This window comes from Grammomys surdaster, unplaced genomic scaffold (genome assembly GCF_004785775.1).
Source record: "Grammomys surdaster isolate TR1022 unplaced genomic scaffold, NIH_TR_1.0 126271, whole genome shotgun sequence".
Lineage (NCBI taxonomy): Eukaryota > Metazoa > Chordata > Mammalia > Rodentia > Muridae > Grammomys > Grammomys surdaster.
This window is the reverse complement of record NW_021621071.1, coordinates 865,573-874,202: the sequence shown is the minus strand read 5'-3', so window position 1 is coordinate 874,202 and position 8,630 is coordinate 865,573. Positions and strand designations below refer to the sequence as shown.

Below are 8,630 nucleotides of genomic sequence, written 5' to 3'. Positions count from 1 at the left end.
GGACAACAAAATCTTACCCATCTGCCAGGTATCTCTGTCTCTCTATAGCCTGCGACTGGATTGACGCTTGCTCCGGAGGACTGTGGGCTTGTGTGAGGTTAGAACTGTTGAGCGTTTGTTCTCTTACCTCTGGGGAGTGGCTCCTGCTCCTCTTCCTTGGACAGGAGACTGCTCAGCTGGACCCGGTTGGCTTACAGCACTTTATAGTGAATAATGAGTCTAGACATCTCTCCTTCGAGTTTTCTTTCACTTAGTACTTCAGAAGCTCTTCCTATGTTTATCTCTCGGGAGAATGTCCTGTCGTTGTGTGACCCCCTTCCCTGCTCCCCGCTTCCTCCTTTATGGGCTCACCAGGAAGCATGGCTCCTCCTGCCTGCTCACCTGGAAATCCTGACAGTTTTAAGTTCTCCGAATTGTTTATTGATTCGACATAGCCTTAATAAGCATTTCTGCCATCTTTTCTTTTGTAGACGTTGAAACTGTATTATACAATGTAAAGGGAAGCGTAAAGCTCAGGACTGAAAACAACAAATATTATTTTGAAAATTAGTAACTGAATTAGAGAACAGTATCCAATTTCAAGATGTCATGAAGCTTCAGAGTTCCTAAAAATGGACATACATCCGTCTAACAGAATAGCGAGTTCAGAGACACGCACACACACACACCTATTTGTATACACATAAACATATAGTTACTTGATGTTTGATAAAAGCTCAAGGTAAATGGATTAACCACAGGATAATTGTCTCAACAAATACTACTCGAATAACGGGAGATGGAATAAACCGACATATCAGTACTTATATTACACCCAAGGCAAAATAATATTTTTTAATATATCATAGATAAAGATGTGGAAGCATGAACATTCTGGAATGAAGTACAAACCAGAAAGAAAAACAGAATAGAGTAGACTATCAAAATTACAGAATTTATTTTAAGGTCGTTTTACAGCATGGGGGAAGAATCTCTTCTCAACACACACATATAAAGAAAATACATTTTCCAGAATATATGAAGAGCTCTCCCAATTCAGAGGCAGAAGCCAAACAAATCAATAATAAATGAGCAAAAGATTTGAGCAAAACAGTTTCAAAAAATAAAATGTACAAACGGTCAATAATCACACAAAGAGGTATTCAATATCTTAATTATTGGTCATCATTAGCCCAAGGTTATTAACCATCAGGAAGATGTGACGGGGAACTACAGTGTCAAGCCATTAACCAACCACTGGGACACCTTGAGAAGTGAGAACATTAATCATCAAACCATGACGAAGATATGCAGGTCTTGCCACTCTCATGAATGGCCAGAGGAAAAGCAAAACAGCAAGGGGCTTTGAAAAAACAGCTCTGCAGCTCCTTAAGTAAAACATGTAATTTTACTATGTAGCAATCCCACACATAGGTATTTGCCTAAGATAATGAAAATTCATGTCCGTACAAATTTGTGCAGTTCACAGCCACATTATTTATAATGACGCCCGTTGGAATCAATCCAGATGTCCATCAACACGGGAACAAAGGAGGGGAGGGTAGTGTAGGGATATAGTTAGCTGCTAGTCAGGCAGAAAAGAGGCAGGACACACAGTGAGGTGGCTAGAGCTTCAAAAATACTGAGTGCCATAAATGAAACCCCACACAAAAGCGTGTTCTGTATGATTTCATTGCTTTGAGTTCTAGAAAACCTTAGCTGAGCCAATGGGAAGACACAGCAGATAGATTCCAAGATCTCTCTTTCAGGGATGGATCTTTCACTGATGCTTTTCCTGTTTCATGAATACAATGGGTTCTACACGGTCAAGATAATTCTACTGGAATTTTTTTTTTGTTTTTGTTTTTTGAGACAGGGTTTCTCTGTGTAGCCCTGGCTGTCCTGGAACTCACTCTGTAGACCAGGCTGGCCGCGAACTCAGAAATCCACCTGCCTCTGCCTCCCAAGTGCTGGGATTAAAGGCGTGCGCCACTACCACCCGGCCAAAATTTGATTTTTTTGAGGGGGGAAATTTTTTTTTTTAAGAAATCATGTTGTCTGTATTTCTTCTGTGGCCCTGCGGATAAGTATAAAGTGTAAAGCCATGACCCATCAGCTCACGTTTACTTTATCTGTTTTTCTTCAAGATCAATGATCAAGAGGAACTCTGCATGTGGTCCTAGGTTATACACTGACAACTGTTTTCAGAGTCAACTTCTAAACCATAGTTGAGAAGAAACTATGAACACAGAAACCATAGAAAGAGTAGGGAACATTAGCTAGCTAGTATCAAAATGTTTCTGAGACAAAGTTCCTCTGTGTATCCTTAGCTGTCCTGGAACTTGTGCTACAGACCAGGTTGGCCTTAAATTTGGAGATCCACTGTGCCCTGTCCAGCCTTAAGCTAGTTATCTACCCATCCCTACTGTGAACTATTTTCTAGCTACGTCTTTTTAAAATGTATGTATTCTTACTACTTTCTGAGTTGTTACGCTTATTTTTCTTTTGTTCCCTACCATTGGCCTTTATAATTAATTTATAATTAGTTATAATTTTCACAGGTAATTACTTTCTTAAGTGGCCTTGCCAAAATTAATCATGGGATATTCTCTTCCATTTAAATCTGTTTGCATTTTGCCAAGCAGGTGACATTTTTAGTTTTCAGACTTATTTTCAACTCTGCAAGAGATTCTCGCCATTTGCTGTGTGTGCATTGAGAATGGGGCTGGAAGAGAAAATGGCTGAAGGATGAAATATTGCCCCTGTTTCAACTCTTGCTCTTAATAGGGAGAAAGACACATAAATACCATCATAAAAGGCCACGAGAACCAACTCAAAGAACAATGGATGGTTTTGGATGAAAAATTACCGATTGTTAAAAAGATCAAGTTACTGAACATTGGAAGAAAAGAACACATATCCCGAAGCAAAGCATTCTGGGTATATGTGTTCCCATGGTTCATGGAAGTTGAACCAAGAGGCAAGGTAGTCCAATAAAACTGCCATGATATATTTGAATCACCTTCTAGATGTTTACAGAACTTTTGTAAATCAAGATGTCACCTCGGTATCACTGGAAAACAGAAGCGCGAGGATTTTATGGTGACTGTTCTGGGCTTCTGACCCTGATGGAGCCAGCTTGTCACTCATGTGAATGTTTATCCCACTATGCATTTTAATGGGAAAACCATAGACTTTTAGGCTTGCACTATTTAGAAGGAAAGTCGAAGGCTTGCAGAAGTCATAATAAATGGAAATATTTTATAAAGCGAAACTGAAGGGAAGCTCACACAAGGTAAACACTCCTAGGCATGAGATAATGAATGCTGCCGTGGATTCACTTTTTCCTGTCAAAACGAGTGTCTTTACGGACGTGCTTCCTGAAGACGAGAAAGGTGGTGGCTCCTTTATAAAGGAGGTTAGATTCTGAATATGGACTGCCATATTACTCATGCTTGATTAAGTGTAGCATGAGATCTGGTGGTGCTCCAGATTTGAGCAGACACCTAACCATACCCAAGCTTAGTAAGTTCAACTCACAGCAATCTACTCTTCTTCATGTTGGTTTGAATTCAAGCTGAGTGAGGCTACAGTCTTCCTCTGCTTCATTTGACTTCGTCTGGGGGTCACTGCAAGGATGAATTCAACCGGAATTCCAGCCAGAGCCGCAACATGTAAAGCCTTTTACCTCCCAGTCTATATCATTCCTTTTTTTTTTCAATATATAAGTCTTTTATTGTCCCCAAAGAGCCCAAATTGTACTTGTGATCAGGATCTTGTTTCTGGAGCTAGGAAACTGAGGTCTCACTCGTCAGTCTGCTGCACGGTTCCCTTCTCAAACACATAAATGCCATCCAAAAACTTCCTGATATCCTTGCTTTTAACTGTTGTGGCTTGCTGAATCAGAGCGGCTGAATTTGAAACAAGTTCAATATCATTTTCTTCAAGGATTAATTCATCCTTCTGGGCTGGAGAGACAGAACAAGCAACACCTGTCCTCATCTGAACCCTGAGGATGTATTTTTCACCCAAGAAATTTCAGATTTCAAGCAAAGACCTATTCTCCCGAATAATGACGTTGATGGGGAAGTGAGCGTATGCCCTGACCAGCACGGTGGTGGACTGGGACCAGGTGACCACCTGAAAGAGAGAATGGGGGCAGGGGTACGCAAGAAATGACAGCAAATCTGGAAGTCTGATCAAGCTGTCAAATTTTAATTTTTCCACACGGGGTTATATACACATAGAAGCAGGATATGGGGAGAGGGATGACGTAGGGTCTCTTTGTTTCTGGGGAGCGCAGGTGATCTCAGGGGGAGTACAGATGTTCTTCAGAACAGGATATTGGCTGGGTGAAGAGTCCACAGAAGAAGTAGGGTAGATCTATTGGTCATTTGTTCTGATCTAGGCTAGTGCTTCCCCACCAGGACTACCTGTCTACAAGAGCTATAGCTATCTATTCTAGGGTTAGTACTTTCCCACAGAGGCCAAGTCTTTGTGTCAGTAGGCATGTATGGCTGACTTAGGCCTATGGCTGACTTAGGCCATTAATGTATAAGAAAGTGCTCCCAACAAACGTACACAGACCTCATCTTGTAATGGAAGCCCAGTGTGACACCCTTGATCATGTTCTGAACATGACTGGAGATGGTTCAGACAGTGGCCATTTCCTTTCTGTTACCCCACCGTTTTTCAACTTGGAACCTCTTCTTTTTCTCTCCAAGAAGACTCACCTCTACATTGATGTGACTGAAGTCCCTCTGTAGAGTTCCCCTGGGGCCCTTCACAATGACTGTGCGTCCCTTCAGAGTGATGTCGACATTTTCTGGAACGTCCACAGTCTGATTGCTGAGAATGGTCCTTCATTCTTGCAGTAGATGGGACCCTATATCATTCTGTGTTTAGCTCAAACTCCCTTATATCAAGTGGCTGGGAGATAGTCTGGGTCAGCTTTCCATGCAAACTCTGGTTTATCCTTCTACTCCAGTCTCCTTTAAAGAATTCAAATGTACATTTTGATGTGTATTACAAAGAAATACTTGTTTGCTTTATTTATTTATTTATTTATTTATTTATTTATTTATTTATTTATTTATTTTTTTGCCAGTAAATTTCAACATCTAGATGAAATTGATAGCTGCTAAGATATGATAAGTTACTTAAACTGACTCAAGTGGAATTAGGAATACTCCAGTACGGAGAATTCTACAGGTTCCAAGATTTATTCTCTTCTTAGGAATTTGGTAGTGGTTTTGTGTGAGTGCGTGCGTGTGTATGTGTGTGTGTGTGTTTGTTTACTGCTTGTCTACTAATTTTGTGTCTCTCCCAATTTCTGTCTCTGCCCCTTCCCTCTCTTTCTATTAGTACTCCTAACCCCTATGATATGACACTAGAACAGCAAAACTCACAGTATATCAGCAGCTGGCCTCAGGAGTCAGGTACCTGTTGATTATATTTGCATATATCCCTGTACAACTCAACCTCACAGACTGACTCTATTCGGACTTCCAGGGTTCAGTGCATGACTCATTTCTTTACTTGATTGGTACTGAAAATCTAATCACATTGCATCTTCAGAACAGATATGGTTTTATTGTGGTGAAATTCTGGGTCTCATTTAAAATAGCGAAAACATTTCTTGGAGACACTACTGAAAATCAGCTGAGAATTTCCTATCCAGGATTTCAAAATGTCAATCACAGTGATTGCTACAAGAATAAGGAAATATGGGGGTTCAAGTTCTGATTCTTTTTTTGTTTGTTTTGGGAGAGAGTTGACTATGCAGTTCAAGTAAGCTTCAAGTGCACACTACTCTTACTGTCACCTATAATGGGCTGGGTTACAACTATTCTACTACAGTCTTCTCATATTCTGATTCTTTTTTTTCATTGTCTTTCTTTTTTTAAAAAAATTGGATATTTTATTTATTTACATTTCAGATGTTATCCCCTTTCCCCATTTCTCCCCCACCCCTATGAACCCCCTATCCCATCCTTCATCCTCTGTTTTGCTTTTATGCCAGTTTAATTTCATGCAAGTATTAAGTCAGTTCTAGATTGAGGAACTAGCAATACAATAGGTGCAAATAGTCAAGGAACAGGCAAGACAATAAACATATATAGTCAAAGAACAAGCAAGGCAATAAACAGAGTTCCTTGACTACTCCCATGACCACTATTTCTAAGGGCTTATCAGGATGACCAAAATATCTGAGCCTACTTCCCTGTCTTAGCCCAAAGTCATTTTCATGTCTGAAACCTACTTCTTTGTTCTAGTCTAAGATTTAGATTCCTGCCTGAAATTACTTCTTTGTTTTAGCCTATTTTCAGATTCCTGCCTGCAGCCCATTTCCTTGTCCTTGGCCAATGTCAGATTCCTTCCAAGCAGCCCATTTTCTTGTCATTGGCCAATGTCAGTGTCATGCCAGGCAGCCCCAAAAGCTCTCCACATCTTCCCCTTTTTATTGCATAAACAAGAATGAGCCTGTCTTAGGTCATTCTGATAAGAATGCCTTCCTTACCTGTTGTGGAATATGCATTATCAAAAGCAAATGCACTTCTGTTTTAGGTTGGTCAAGCTTCAAGAATGGCATATATAGCTTGATCATGCTAGCTTTTTTGTCCCGGGAATATTTTTATTCCTGCCCATTGTGTTAAAGCTTGTCTTTAACAACATCAACATGTTGGCAGCCAAAGTACATGACTTGAAACTGAAAATGGACCCCCTACACAGAGTTATTAATTTAACAGACTGGCAAGCTAAGGAGGGTAAGATTCTGCATATTCTGATTCTTAAAGCTGTTGCTTTAAATAAATTGCAGAACTGATTCACCTAATTTCTACTTACAAATGATAAAGGCAAGTCATGTGGTTGTGTTGTACTTTTGAAGGTTGATTGAGAACAATACCACTCCAGGGATAGTAAGACATAGAATATTTGCTAACAGTCCTAATGATTATTAGAAAAATATTTTTCTGATAACTAATTATTTGGTTCACTTTCCATTCTCCAAGATACAGCTATCCTTTTTGTTTATTTTTATCTTTCATACATTTTCATTAAAATATAGTTAAGTCACTTTCCCCTTCTCTTCCCTTGTCTCCTCCCACTGATTCCTTTCATGTTTCCCTCCCCCAACTCTTATATTGATAGCTTTTCTTTTCCAGTTATATTTGTTATACATATAAATATATAGCAGTATATGTATCCATCCATACACATGTACAAATATATCAATGCAACCTACTAGGTCTATTTTTGTTGTTTACATGTATATAGTTTCAGGGCTGTCTACTTCATATTGGACAACCAGTGAAGGCGCTCATTTCTAGGTGTGGCTGACTCTCCTCTCCCAATCGTCATCATTTGTCTGTAGTTCATGTGCAGAGATGTGGCCTTGTGCGATTTCCCCCTCCCCCACTTCTTTGTTAGCATGTCAATTGAAGTTATTGCTCAAATTTGTCTTATATGGCCGTTTCCATGAGAAACTGTTTCACAGTAGACTCTCTGGATTCTGGTCAGTTCCAGGTGCAAATAGGCAGAACCACAGTTCTTTTCCCAGGATAAGATAATTGCTTCATGTTTTTACTTTCTTGATCTTATGTCCAAAACATCTCAGAATATAAGATGAACACTATCATTCAGGTGTGCCCCTCAAAGTTGTGTGTTGAAGACTTTGACCCCAGTACTGCAGCTCTAGCAAGGGAGACACAATAAAAGGTAACTAGGGTGTGAGACCTCTGCCTTCATGGATGGATTAATGTTACCTGGAGGGGTTCCTTGTCCCAACAAGGGGATTATTTCAAGAGTGAGTTTGGCTTCTATTTGCTTTCTTGTTTTCTTGTACTTTCTTCCCCTTCTTTCTTCTTCTATGAGGTGATGAAACAAAAAGGGGCAGATCCTGGCACCATACTTTTGGACTTCCCAAACTCAAGGACAGAGACCCAATATACTTCTATCATGTATATTGCTCAATTAGTGATATTCTGCTATAGCAAAAAAAAAATCTTCTTTTTTCATGATCTACATATGTTCTCTTTACCATTCATTTCCCCTCCTTAATATAAAGTTGATATTTGAGTTTTTAAAATACAGTAGTGCTCCTTTATGAGCCATCAATTTTCATATCAGTTAATATAAACTGGTTATGTTGTGTGTGGTGATTTGAATACGTTTGGCCCCCAGAGATTCATGTGTTTCAATGCTTAGCCATAGAGAGTGGTACTATTAGGAGGTTGGCCTTACTAGAGTAGGTGTGGCCTTGTTGGAGGAAGGCTTTGAGGTCTCCTATGCTTAAGCTCCTCCCAGAATGTTATTCCAATCTCCTTTTGGCTGCCTTTGGATTGAGATGTAAAACTCTCAGCTTCTTCTGCGCTATGTCTGCCTGCATGCCACCATGCTCCCCAACATGATGATAATGGACTAAATCTCTGAAACTGTAAACCAGCCCCAATTAAATGTTTGCCTTTATTAAGAGTTGCTTTATTAAGAGTGTCTCTTGACAGCAATAAAACTTGAACTAAGACATTGTGGTAACAAACAATTTACAATTCCTGATGACTTACCGTTACAAAGAACTATTTCCCACATCACAAGTCAATATACGGTCTTCTCTAGGTTGTCCTCACTCAGGTTCATTGATCACTGGAAAC

At 39.7% G+C, this 8,630-nt stretch overlaps 1 pseudogene; it reads right to left on the bottom strand.

The window, feature by feature from the left end:
* Positions 1–3,783: 3,783 nt before the first annotated feature.
* LOC114613681 lies at positions 3,784–7,341 on the bottom strand (annotated as a pseudogene).
* Positions 7,342–8,630: the final 1,289 nt, after the last annotated feature.